This window comes from Mesoplodon bidens (assembly GCF_964165515.1).
Source record: "Mesoplodon bidens genome assembly, chromosome: 18".
Classification (NCBI taxonomy): domain Eukaryota; kingdom Metazoa; phylum Chordata; class Mammalia; order Artiodactyla; family Ziphiidae; genus Mesoplodon; species Mesoplodon bidens.
The window spans coordinates 57,944,605-57,959,036 of NC_138175.1; positions in this window are offsets into that span (position 1 = coordinate 57,944,605).

Genomic DNA, 14,432 nt, shown 5'->3' on the forward strand with positions numbered 1-14,432 from the left:
TGTACTAACAGAAGCTTTAAAATCCCACAAGATAGAGGAAGCTAGTAGAGGAGAAAGAGCTGAGGCACAAGAGAGACGCAAGTTTTTAAAAGCAAAATTTTTTAAATTAAAAATTTTTTCACAAAATTTTGTCTGTGAAAGCAGAGCTGTGTCATCAGAAAAGGTGCTGGAAAAGAGGGCTTTGGGGTTCTCTCTGTTTTTCTCGTAAAAGCTGCTTCCAGCTTGTCCTGTTCCATGGAAACTGAGCTGCCCACGCTGGTCCCCGACTCCTGTGGGTGAAGAGAGGCTCGGCGGGCGGCGGCGGCGGCGGCGGCGCTGGGACGTGTGTGCCCGTCAGAGCACAGGGGCCCCTTCTGCGGCCGCGTTTGACGCTGGCTGTCGTAGCGCCCCGTGTGTGACCGTGTGGGGCTGGGGGCGATGCTCTGTGCAGGGTCAGGCGTGTCCCTCTGCGGTTCTGCCTGGTGATGGATGGTGTCGGGGAGACGCCGCACCTGTGGCTTGGTCTCTGCTGCACCGAATCTGCAGCCGGTAGGTCTGAGCACATCGCTCGCCCCAGTAAAGTCTCAACCCCACGGGCGGGAGGCCGTGGGCCATGTTCGCGGGAGGAGAGGTGCCAGGAGATGAGGGGACCCGCGTGCACGTAGGCGTCGCTGGGAGGTGTGAGGGAGCACCGAGGGGGGTTTCAGGGGGGATCCCCTGAGGATTTGCTGGGCGTGAGATGCCAGTCATATAGTTTGGCCTGTAAGTAAGACTCAGTAGGATGCGCTGAGGCCAGGGTAAAAGCTGGCGTCCTGGAGGGCCGGGGATTCAATTACAACGCAAGGCGCGCCCTGGCCGCTGTTGGAGAGGACGTGCAGCAGCGGCTCCCTGCGTGCAGGCCCCGTGGGCCGAGCATCCGAGGAAACCCTTCCCTGCCTCTTACAGCTCTCAGCTGATTAGGAAGACACAGGATAGAGAAGTCAAAGCACAAAAGAGGTGTGACTCCCATTCTGAGGGGAAGAGAGTGAATCAGGTATCAGTGTGACCACGATGATGGTCCGGTGATGGTGAGCAGGTGAAATCAGCTGGGCCGGAGCCCGAGAAGGAGCGAAACAATGGAAGTGACGGGAGAGGGGAACTCCCGGGAGAGGGAGGATGGCGGCTCCTGGGGTGGATCCACACGTGCTGCTTGTTTTTTAAAGGCAGGAGTTCAGCTGGCTGCAGCAGGAGAAGGGAGAGAGGACGGCGGCGAAGCTAGAATCGCCTGAGCTGCCTGACCGGGAACGTTCTCCTCCTGCTCCTGTCAGGGGTAAGTTACAAAATGAACGTTAATCTTTTCAAAAACCCAGCTCTTGGTTTCACGGATCTTTTCTATTGTTTTCCTGGTCTCTTTTCATTTATTTCCACTCTGAGCTTTGTTATTTGCTTCCTTCTGCTAACTTTGGGCTTAGTTCGCTTGCTGGGAGGAGGGAGGGGTGGTGGTTTTCTTGTTGTTCTCGTTTTCAGTTCCTTGAGGTGTAAGTTAGCTTGTTTATTGAGATTTCTTTTTTCTTATTGTGGGTTTTATTGCAATAAATTTTCCTATTAGAGTAGCTTTTGTTGAATCCCATAACTTTTGGTGTGTTGTATTTCCATTCACGCTTGTCTCAAGATATTTTTAATTTTCCTTTTGATTTCTTCTTTGACACATCTGTTGTTTAGGAGTGCGTTGTTTAATCTCCATATATCTGTGAATTTTCCAGTTGAACTTAGGCATTGCCAGTCCTCCAGTGAATCTGGGGCAAGGCAAGGGAAACTCTGACTACAGACACATGGATAGAAAATTCTTGTCTGCACATAGCCAAAGCTATGAACCTTTCTGCTTGTTACATGTAGGGTACAAATGTAGAGCAGAAAGTTATAGAACAGTAAATGAATCATAAACAGAAATTATTTCCTGTAAACAGAACATTGTATTTCCTATATTAAGTATTCTTATTGAAGTATAGTTGATTTACAATATTGTATTAGTTTCAGTTGTACAGCATAGTGATTCACTATTCTTAGAGATTATACTCCATTAAAAGTTATTACAGGTTAATGGCTATAGTTCCCTGCGCTATACAATGTATCCTTGTTTTTCCGTTTTATACATAGTATGTTGTATCTCTTAATCACACATCCCTATCTTGTACTTCCCCCCAAGAAAAAAAAGAGGGGAAACTCTACCCACTGGTAACCACGAGTTTGTTCTCTATATATGTGTCTCTTTCTGTTTTGTTATATACATTCATTTGGTTTATTTTATAGATTTACATATGTGATAACATACAGTGTTTGCCTTTCTCCGTCTGACTTATTTCATGAAGCATAATAATCTCTAGCTCCATCCACATTGTTGCAATGGTGGAATTTCATTTTTATGGCTAAGTAGTACTCCATTGTGCCTATACAAACCACGTCTTCTTTATCCATTCCTCTGTTGATGGACACTTAGGTTGCTTTCATATCTTGGCTATTGTAAATGATGCTGCATGAACATTGGGGTTCATGAATCTTTTCAAATTGGTGTTTTCATTTTTCTGGATATACACCCAGGACAGGAATTTCTGGATTACGTTATAGTTTTTGACGAACCTCCATAAAGTGTTCCATAGTGGCTGCACCAATTTATATTTCAAAAACAGTGTACAAGGGTCCCCTTTTTGCCACATCTTCTCCAACATTTGTTATTTGTAGACGTTTTGATGATGGCCATTCTGACAGGTGTGAGGTGATACCTTAATATGTTTTGAATTTGCATTTCTCTGAAGATTAGCAATGTTGACCAACTTTTCATGTGTCTGATGGCCATCTGTATGTTGTCTATGGAAAATTTTCCATTCAGGTCTTCTGCCCATTTTTAATTGGCTTTTTAATGTTTAGTTGTATGAACAGTTTATGTATTATGGATATTAACCCCTTACCGGTCATATCATTTGCAAATATTTTTTTCCCATTCAGTACATTGTCTTTTCATTTTGTTGATAGTAACCTTATCTGTGGAAAAGCTTTTAAGTTTAATTAGGTCTCATTTGTTTGTTTTTGCTACATTAACAAAGTGAAGGATAAAAATCACATGACATCTCAGTAGACATAGAAAAGGCATTTGAGGGAATTCCCTGGCAGTCCAATGGTTAGGACTCGGCGCTCTCGCTGCTGAGGGCCAGGTTCAATCCCTGCTCTGGAATTAAAATCCCACAAGCCTTACAGCACCGGTTTTAAAGTTGTTGTTACATGAGTCGGCCACAAGGCGGCAGCATTTCCCCAAGCCCAACTCTGGTTACTGTGGCAACAAGAGCCTTAGGGAGAGTCCTGCTTGGTTTCCCGGTAGGAGGGCCTGGGGGGATCTGGAGAGTGTGGGCCCATGCAGAGAGGACCAGGCACTCCCAGTGCAAAGGGGGCCCGTTTGCCTGCACATCCTCCCAGCTCCCTCAGCCGCCCGAAAGTCCAGCCTTGGGACCCAAGACTTGTCCGGCTCCAGGGCTGTGACACCAGCCAATGTCACCAAGGCCTCGGTTAAATAGAATCGGCGTTTCTTTTCTTTCTTTCCTTCCTTTTAATTTTTATTTTGTCTTGGGGCGTAGGTGAGTGATAATGCTGTGGAGGGTTTTTGGGGGAGGGTGGGGTGATTTCCATCCCCTTGTTTCACTTATACCTAAACGTTTATATGTACTTTTTTGGCTTCCCTTCCCATATAGCTTATTCCAGAGTGTGGAGTAGGGTCCCCTGTGCTTTACAGTGGGTCCTTGTTGATTATTCTATAAAGGCTAGTGTGTACATGTTCTTCTCAACCGGCTAATTTCTCCCTGCCCACCACCTTTCCCTTTTGGTAACCATAAGTTACTTTTCTAGGTCTGTGAGGCTGTTTCTGTTTTGTAAAGACGTTTATTTGTATCCATTTCTCAGCTCCACCTATAGGTGATATTATATGAGACCTGTGTTTCCCAGTTTCCCTTAGTTGAGTTACTAGGATTATCTCTACTTCCTTCCCCGTGGCTGGAAATGGCACTCTTTCATGCTGTATTATGGCTGAGGAATATGCCATGGAGTGTATGGACCACTTCTTCCTTATCCATTCATCTGTCTTTCTATGCTTAGGTTGCTTGGTCGTTGGCTATTGTACCTAGTGCTGCCTGGATAGTTGGGGTGCACGTGTCTTTTAAAAGTTTGTTTTTCTCCGGATCCACGCCCAGGAGTGGGATGGCTGGGTCACATGGTACTTGTATGTTTAGTGTTTTAATGAACCTCCACAGTGTTGTCCGTAGTGGATGCACGGATATTCGTCCCCACCTACCGTGTAGGGGCTTCCCTCTCTCCACACCCTCTCCAGCATTTATTGTTGCACAGTTTTGGATGATGGCCATTCTGTCCTGTGTGAGGTGATACCTCATTTTACCCACTGATTTGCATTTCTCTCCTAATCAGGAATGCTGAGCACCTTTTTATGTGCTTTTTGACCACCTGTATGTCTTCTTTGGAGAAATGTCCATTTAGATTTTCCGCCCATTTTTTATTGGGGTGTTTGTGTTTTTGATATTGAGCTGCATGACCTGCCTTTATGTTTTGGAGATGAATTCCTTGTGGATATCTTGGTTATCCACTATTGTTTTCCCATTGTGAGGGTTGTCCTTTTCTTTCGTTTCTGGTTTCCTTGGCTGTGCAAATGCTTTTACGTTAAATTAGGTCCCATTTGTTTATTTTGCATTTATTTTTCATTATTCTAAGATATGGATTCAAAGAGAACTTGCTGCAATTTATGTCCAAGCATGCTCTGCCTAGGTTTTCCTCAAGAGTTTTATAGTATGCGGCCTAAAGTTTAGAACTTTAACGTATTTGGAGTTTATTTTTGTGTATGGTGTTGGGGAGTGTTCTAATTTCATTCTCTTCTTGATCATCTAGGGACCTTCCACACTGGGGCCCATAGTGGCTGTTACAAGTTTCTATCCCCACCGATAGTGTAGGAGGGTATCATTTTCTCCACACCCTCTTCAGCATCTATTGTTTGTAGACTTGTTGACGGTGGCCATTCTGACTGGTGTGAGGTGATACCTCGCTTTAGTTTTGATTAACATTTCTCTACTATTTATCGACGTGGACCTCTTTTCTTGTGGTTTTTTGTATGCGGGGTGAGTAAAACTTACCTCCTGAAACTGGCTTCTGGTACGTTTGCCTTGTTTTGAATTCTTTCCTGCTGACCTACCCCAGGATGTTTTTTGAGGGCAGGTGTTTCTTCTTTACAGCCCCTTAGGCCTTGTGAAGAGCAAGTGCCCGTCAGGTGTTCAAGGTGTAATTATGGGAAGCAGCTAGAAGTCGGCAGCATTTCTACATGCCCCACCCTTTTTTGTTTTTCTCCGTGTTCGTTTTTTATTTAATTTTTATTTCATATTAATGTACCATTGATTTCCAATGTTGTGTTTGTGGTAGGTGTACACAAACTGGATTCAGTTATCCAAAGACTTATATCGGTTCTATTTCGGGTTCTTATTCCATATAGGTTATTAGAATATGTTCGGGAGATTTCCCTGTGCTATTCAGTAGGTCCTTGTGGATTATTTATTTGACATATATTGGTGCATATATGTTAATCTCAACTTCCTAATGTATCCCTCCCTCCTTACTTCTCTTTTTGATAATCATGTTTGTTTTCTAAGTCTTTACACCTGTCTCTGTTATGGAGTCCACCTGCAAGGGATATCTTTTGATTTTTTCTTTCTCTGTCTTCCTTACTTCGCTTATTATGAAAATCTCTCGGTCCATCCGTCCATGTTGCTGCAAATGGCGTGATGTTGATGTTGGCCATTCTGATCTGTGTCTGGTGATACCTCATTTCACTGTACTGATTTGCATTTGTCTCCTAATTAGTGATTTTGAGTACCCTTTTATGTGCTTTATGGCATCTGTATGTCTTCTTCGCTGAAATGTCTTTTCAGGTCATCTGCCCATCCCTTTTGAGATAGAGCTGTGTGGGTGTTTGTGTATTTCGGTAGTTAATTCTGTTTCAGTTACTTCATTTCCTAATATTTTCTCCCCCTTTCTGTGGTTTGTCTTTTCATCTTGTTTATGGTTTCCTTTGCTGTGCAAAAGCTTTTTAGTACATGCCAGAGATGGCAGTGGAAAGGGAATCCTCCTCCCCCATTGGTGGGGATGTAAATGGGTACAGCCTCTTTAGAGAGCAGTATGGAAATTCCTCAAAAAACTGATTATAGAGTTACTCTAATATTTGGCAATCCCACTCCTGGTCTTAGATCTGGAGAGAAATTATATTTCGAAATGACAAGTACACCCCTATTTTCAGGGCAGCACTCTTAACAATAGCCAAGACATAGAATCAACCAACATGTCCACTGATAGAAAAATGAAAATGATGTGGTACTTTTCTACAAGGGAATACTACTCAGCCATAACAAAGAAAGAAAATAATGACATTTGCGGCAACATGGATGGATGGGCTGAAAGATTATCATACTAAGTGGAGTAAGTCAGAGAGAGGAAGACAGATATCGTAAGACATCCTTTATAGGTGAATCCATAAATTCATACACATGAACTAATTTACAAAACAGAGACAGGGTCACAGGCTTAGAAAACAAACTTATGATTATCAAAAAGGGAATTTAGGGGGAAGGACAAATTAGGAGGTTGTGATTAACATATACACAGTAATATATGTCAAATAGATAATCCAAAATCTACTGAGTAGCACAGAGAACTCTCCTGAATATACTCTAAAAACATATGTGGGAAAAGAACCCGAAAAAGAATAGATATACCTCTATGGATAACTGAATCAAGTTACTGTACACCTAAAACAAGCAGAACATTGGAAATCAACTCTAATTCAATATAAAACAAAAATTAAATTAAAAAAAAGTAAAACAGAAAAGGGTGGGGCATGAAGAAATGCTGCCGCCTTGTGGCTGTTTCTCATAACAACACCTTGGTAACTTGTGTTGACGGGCATTTAATATTCAGATGGCCTGTGGGGGTTGCAAAGAAAAAACAGCTGCCTTCAATAAACGTCCTGGGGTAGCTTATTGAGAAAGACTTCTCCCTGCAAAGGGAAATTCTGATGTAAGGTGCCACTTTGGGGTGATGGTCTAGGTCGAGTGGGACTCGGAAGTTACGTTTGGGTGCGTCTCCACCATATGTTTCTCTTTTTTCTTTTTGAGCATCCCTTTGCTGTTTCCTTTTCCAGTTTATGTTTTATGTGTGACTTCCAGCTGACGAGGTGAATGTTTACGTTTTGATTTGAGCGCGCTAACATCTAACATTTATTACCAACTGCTCGAGGTAAAATGGGAAGCGCTTCCTCTAAGGCTGTACCCCAACCTGGGAACCCTTGGGGAAAATTTTAAATGACTGGTCGACCTATAACTATGATCCAATGACAAAGAAAAATGGCCTGAAAATGGGTCTCCTACAATTAGATCTTTATTGCCACACGATGGGAAAAATGGACTGAGGTTCCCTTATATTCAGGACTTTATGCCCCTTTATTATAATCCTGCTCTAGGTGGCTCCACAATCAAAAGCCTGAGGAATCAGAAAAAACTCTCCTGACATTCTAAACGATCCCCTTCTAACTTCTCCCACCTCTCAGGGGGCGGGAACCAAGCTTCCCCCAGTCCTGCAAGTTCCCTTTCTCCTCAGATTCTTCTGCTCAAACTAAGACCCCATGTCCCCAGAGGGACAATGCCTGCTGGGACAACATTTTATCAGCTAGTCTGCCCCTGTTAAGAGCCAATTTGAGCACTATCTGGTTTAAATTTTAGCTATGAAACCATGACCACAGAAAGAGGATGATTTCTGACAGTGTGGCCTCAATATTCTTTAGACTCCGGAGAAAATTGGTAAAGATAAACCAATTAAGAAAAACCAGTTCTTTTGCATATGCAATTAGAGAAAGCTAGCTTGTTGAAATATTTTTTTCAGAATTCTGACCCTGAGGGAACAAAAGAATGCCTAGGAAAACACTTGAAGTTAACTCATATCCTTGAGCTTCAAACACAGCCCACTTTGCCTGAGACTTCAGCCTTGGGTTAATTAGTAGAACTTCAAGCCAAGGGAAGAAAAGGGGGCCAAGAGACATTTTAAATCTCAAGCAGAAACCATGAGATCTCTGTCTGTCTGGATATACATATATCTCAGTATGTGTCTCTGTCTTTGGATAACATTGCTGAGGTTAATTTGTAAATGAGTTCTATTTAGTTGGCTTAAAAGAAAAGTAAGTGCTTACAAATCAAACAATTCTAAATACGAGAAAAAGTAAGCTAAATAAATTTCAGGTTCATGTGAACTGGGAAATATTCAATATTAAATTAATACCTGGTATTAATGTTTTTGTTGATCTAATTAATACAGACATGTCTTTGGAGCCATCAACATTAAGTATAGTACTTTTATTGTGCCTAGGTTTATTCTTTTTTTTTTCTTTAAGATGTTGGGGGTAGGAGTTTATTTATTTATTTATTTTTGCTGTGTTGGGTCTTCGTTTCTGTGCGAGGGCCCTCTCCAGTTGTGGCAAGTGGGGGCCACTCTTCGTCGCGGTGCGCGGGCCTCTCACTATCGCGGCCCCTCCCGTTGCGGAGCACAGGCTCCAGACATGCAGGCCCAGCAATTGTGGCTCACGGGCCCAGCTGCCCCGCGGCATGCGGGATGCGGGATCCTCCCAGACCGGGGTTCGAACCCGTGTCCCCTGCATTAGCAGGCAGACTCTCAACCACTGCGCCACCAGGGAAGCCCTGTGCCTAGGTTTAATATAAACTAAGATCTTATTATATCTGTTGCAAATTTGTCAGCAATGAAAATAAGTCGATGTGAAGAAACTTGTAAGAAAATGTAAATGAAATAAGAGCTTTGGGTGAACTTTTTAGGAATAATTATGTTTTAGGAATGTCTACTTAAGAATAATCTCTCCAGATATTCGACAACTTGAAAATTTAGAGTTGTGCTAAATTAAGTTAAAGGATGGACGTTTATTTAATAACTCGGCCATTTCCAAATAAAATAAGATACTGAAACATTAATTACTGAACGCTGGCTTCCTTTTCCAGAGAAACAAAAGGTATTGGGACTATTAATAAATGTGTTTGGTGCCACACTGAGATATCTTCTATAAGAAAGCACATTCTTCAAGAAATTATTATTTGGATTTATGTTTACCAATCTAAAGAGTGCTGATATAAAGGACAGTTCATCGTTGGTTGCTTAAGGAAAGCAGGATGTGTGTTTTTATTAAAGAAATTTTGAGGAATGGAATTGGATTTTATTAAGGGAAAAGGAAGTAGGACTGACTTCCAGGTGGCTGTTTCTGAATGGGAAAATAAAGTGATGGATACAGAAAGTGATGAAAAAGCTTTGTGGAAAGTGGACCCCAAGAAAAGAGTTTCATACATGGTACAATTTTTCTTAAGATGTTGAACTGCCTTTGCAAAAATACTACCTCTTCAAGATTTATAGAAAGGTCTATCTAAGATTGAATTAAAATAAATTAGGTAAATAGATTTTGTTATTAACAGTAAGCTGGTACCAGACTGGAATTTGGTTTTCTCTCTCTGTTAAGAGAACAAAGTTTTCTTGGAATGCTGCTTTTGATAACAGACTGTGTGAACTACCTTGCCTTTAAGTGATTTATATTTGCTTTTAAGATCTTTCGTTACTTTGGCTGAGTGAATAAGTAGCATTTCACAATGATCTATGAGGACTCCCGCACATGTAGATCAAGTTCATTCTGCTTCTACAAAAATTAACCCCTCATTGCCAGACTTTTGCCATCCTGATGTCCTAAAGACGTGGCAACAGTCTACTCCTAAATCAGGGAATTTAAAATGGGTAAACAATAGCTGTAAATCAATCAGTCAGGGCTATGGAAAATCCAAAATGGCCGGTTGGCTTTTTCTGGTGCCCTGACAAACCTCATTTTTTTTTTTTTTTTTTGATGGGTTAAAGCCTTTCCTGGCTGCAGGGCTGATGCCCTCTAAATGAAAAGAAAATGGTTAAAAATGTGTTTTCCACTTGGGGTATGCCTTCTACAATCTCCAGTGATCAAGGTACCCACTTCACTGGACAAATCATACAAGCCTTAACAAAAACCTCACACACTTTTCACTGTCACTGTCATCCTTAATCATCAGGCAAGGTCAACAAAAGTAATGACAAAAAAACTGGACTCAAACAGAACAAAAGTTAATTACATGGGATTAAACAAACTGCTAAATATGATTATAATTTTTATGACTTTTTTCTGACATATTGTTGGCTTTTTTTTTTTTTTTTTTTTTTTTGTGGTACGCAGGCCTCTCACTGTTGTGGCCTCTCCCATTGCGGAGCACAGACTCCGGACGCGCAGGCTCAGCGGCCATGGCTCATGGGCCCAGCCGCTCCGTGGCATGTGGGATCTTCCCAGACCAGGGCTCGAACCCATGTCCCCTGAATTGGCAGGCGGATTCTTAACTGCTGCACCACCAGGGAAGCCCAAGAGAAATATTTTGATAACACTTATATGTGTAATCTAAAACATAATATAAATTTATTTACAAAAGAGAAACAAACTCACAGACATAGAATATAAACTTATGGTTACCAAAGGGGAAAGGGGTGGGGAGAGGGATAAATTAGCAGTGTGGGATTAACAGATATACACTATTATATATAAAATATATAAACAACAAGGGTTTACTGTATAGCAGAGGGAACGATATTCAATATCTCACAATAACCTATAATGGAAAAGCATCTGCAAAAATATATGTATAACTGAATCACTTTGCTGTACCCCTGAAACTAACACAATATTGTAAATCAACTATACTTTGATAAAAGAAAGAAGCTGAGTGAAACTGACAACTGATTCCAGTAAGATGTCAGGCAGGCTGAGCATGTAACCCCCACCTCTGAACAGACCGCCTGGGTGCCAGGGTTCTCTCTCCATCCGTCCCAGTCTCACCTCAGACACTGTAGAAAACACTGGGGGTGTTTCAAGGCGTTGCACAGAAACTCCATGACGTGGCATCTCACTTCCGTGTCTTGTATTTCCAAGTATCTCAGGTACTGGTTTTCCACCAGAACTCTGATTAAGGTTTCATTCAACACGAGGGGACTCACATGCCTAAAGCTGCAGAGGTAAGCAGTGTCCAGTTATCATAGGCTCGCATCAGCCCATCAGCTCTTTTTTCTTGAACAGCTTTATTGAGGTATAATCGACACACCAAAAATAGTGCATCTATCATATATCTAATGCACCCAATTTCATGAGGTTGGACGTGTTCCTACACCCATGAAACCATCACCACAATCAAGGTGGCTAATTAGATTTTTTTTCCCTCCAGCTTTGTTGAGATGATACAGGTAACAATGTATCAGTTTAAAGTGTACAGCACTTGTTGATTTGATGCGCTTACATGTTGCAAAATGATTACAACCTGAGCTTCAGCTAACCGCCTCCATCCGGTCACATACTTACCATTTTTTTTGGGGGTGAGAACATTGAAGATCTATTGTCTTAGCAACTTTCAAGTATACCATAAGGTATTGTTAACTATGGTCACCATGCTGTGCATTAGATCCCCAGGAAGTATTCATCCTTTAACTGGAAGTTTGTAGTACATTTTGACCACCATCTCCCCATTTGCTAATTAGTTCTTCGTTCAATCAGTCCATAAATACGTGAGGGACCTTTCTGTGCAGGCCAGGGCTCCATACTGGCTTCTTTTTTCAGCTCAGCCTCCTAGTTGGACGACGTTATGTAAGTCACTTAATCTCCCTAAACTTCATTTCACGTCCTCGAGACAGCTCATGACATTTTCCACTTAGGATGATCACAAGAATGAACACACATGATGCCTCTAAGAGGCTCTGCGTAGGGCTTGATGTAGAAAGGAAGGTACTCAAAAAATGGGAGCTAATGATAACCATTATAATAACAGGAGAGAAAATAGTTCAGGTGGGCTATTTCAAGGAATTTTGATGAAGTATTAAGTTTCTGAGTTTTAAAAACGTTAGGGAGATAGGGTATAGGGTAGTAGCTAAGAGAACTGATTCTGGAGCCACTGATTCTGGAGTTTAAATCTGTATTCCAATTAGGTACCAGCTGTGTAGCCTTGTGCCCTAGCTTCCTCATGAAATACCTACTTCTTTAGGATGGCTGTGAGTTTTAAGAGCACGGAAATGTAACGCTGGACCTAAGACAGCCCAGCAGAGGGTGAGTGCTACATAAATGTCTGTACATTTTTTGCTGTTGAAGATAATGTTGCAGTGATGTTCTCAACCATTCCTCCAAGTATGTGCATATGTATTTACCTTGGGTGGATTTTAAAAAGTGGACCTTGGGGTCAAGGTGTACATGCATGTTTCATTTCGTAGAGCCTGCCAAACTGCAATTGGATCTGGCTCACCTTCTTCCCACTTTCATGGAAATCTTGACCTGTGACATGCAGGGGCCTGCTAAGCGTGATGTATCACAGAAGTGTGGTGTGGTGATGGAGAAGGCGAGCCTCAGACCACCTGAGATGGAGAGCGTTCCCCAAAGCTTACCAGCTGTGTGATCTCAGACAAGTCACTTAACCTCTCTGGTTCTCCCTTTAAAAAAATCAGGATAACAGTACTTACCTCAAAGGAATGCAGTGGTATACCATACTAAGTACCTGCTTAGCACATAACCATTCAGGCAGTAAAAACAACTAGGAGTTTTAGTTTTTTGAGGAACCTCCATGCTGTTTTCCACAGTGGCAGCCAATTCACACTTTCATCAACAGTGCACTGGGGTTCTCTTTTCTCTGCATCCTCACCAACACTTATTATCTCTTGTGTTTTTGATGACAGGTGTGGGGTGATATGTCATTGTGGTTTTCATCTGCATTCCTCTAATGTTTAGTGATGTTGAGCCTCTTTTCATGAGCCTGTTGGCCATCTGTATGTCTTCTTTAGAAAAACAACCTCACTTACATGTGGAATCTAAAAAATAACGAAACTCATAGAAAAAGAGATCAGATTTATGGTTGTCAGAGGCGGGGGGGTGGGGGAATTGAGTGAACATGGTCAGAAGGTACAAACGTCCAATTATAAGACAAATAAGTGCTGGGGTGACTGTAGTTAACACTGCTGTGTGGTAGATCGGAAAGATGCTGAGAGAGTAGACCATTCAGTCACTAGGAAAGAGCATGTTGGTAACTGTGTGAGGTGATGGATGTTAACTAAACTTACTGTGGTCATCATTTTGCAATATATGTACGTCAAGTCATTATGCTGTAAAACTTAAACCTACAGTGTTATATGTCAATTCTATCTCAGTAAGACTAGGAAAAAAACCTACGGACATGGATGCCTTCAGCACGTCTAGCGTGACCAGAGAGGGAAAGAGACTGTTTCCATGGAATTCCTTCCAACTAGGATTTGTTTTATACTCACATCAGTTTTTGGAGCTTACAGTGTGGATGTTTCAGTGCTGTAGAAAGGACCTTCACTGAATCAGGATCCATAGTACTGTTTGTCACAGCCAGGACTTCCAGACTCTCATGTGTCCTAAACACAGAGCAGAAGTCTTGCCACCAGAGATAACACCTCTCACTGCCCTCTGGTCTGTGTGGGAGAAAAAGAGAAAAGGGCTCACCGTTAGAGATTAAGCTTGAGAAAACCTACTAGCAAACCCAGGGCTTCCTTATGATCACAGACCCCTTTATGACTTTCATAAGATGCCCTCATTTAAGAAGATGCCCAGCAGAACTGTTACAGGATTTTTCATTTCATTCCAGGAAGACTTGTGGCCTCACTTATATTTTCCTATGACTTAGGGAAAAAGGAGTTTTAATCACTTAGGATTTATATGGGGACAGAGATTAGGATGCAAAATATAATCCATATTCTTACTCTGTGCTTATGAAATTGTTACTAAAAAGAAAAAACTCTATATAGGAACAGAATAAGGGAAAATTATTCTTTCTTTTTGGGGGGTGGGGGAGGGGCATGGTGAGCGCAGAATCCAAAATCCAGAGCAAGATCAGCACGTAGTGTCTTTGGCTCTGAGAGTCCCTCTAATTTTCTCCTTCATTCTTCCCCATCATGGAAAGTCTCATTGGACAGCACTTCCTTAGAGACTAAAAAGCTTCTGATATACAGAGTTGGGGTGATAGATGAAACAGAGTCCCCACATACATGGGAAGGAGGGTGTGCAGCATAGAGGCAAGGTAGGTGAACCACTCATCTTGGTTTTTTCCAGGATTCTCCCAGTTTTAGCATGGAAATCGGCACCCCAGGAACACCTTCTGTTTTTTTTAACATCTTTATTGGAGTATAATTGCTTTACAATGGTGTGTTAGTTGCTGCTGTATAACAAAGTGAATCAGCTATTCATACACATATATCCCCATATCCCCTCCCTCTTGCGTCCCCTCCCATTCTCCCTATCCCACCCCTCTAGGTGGTCACAAAGCACCAAG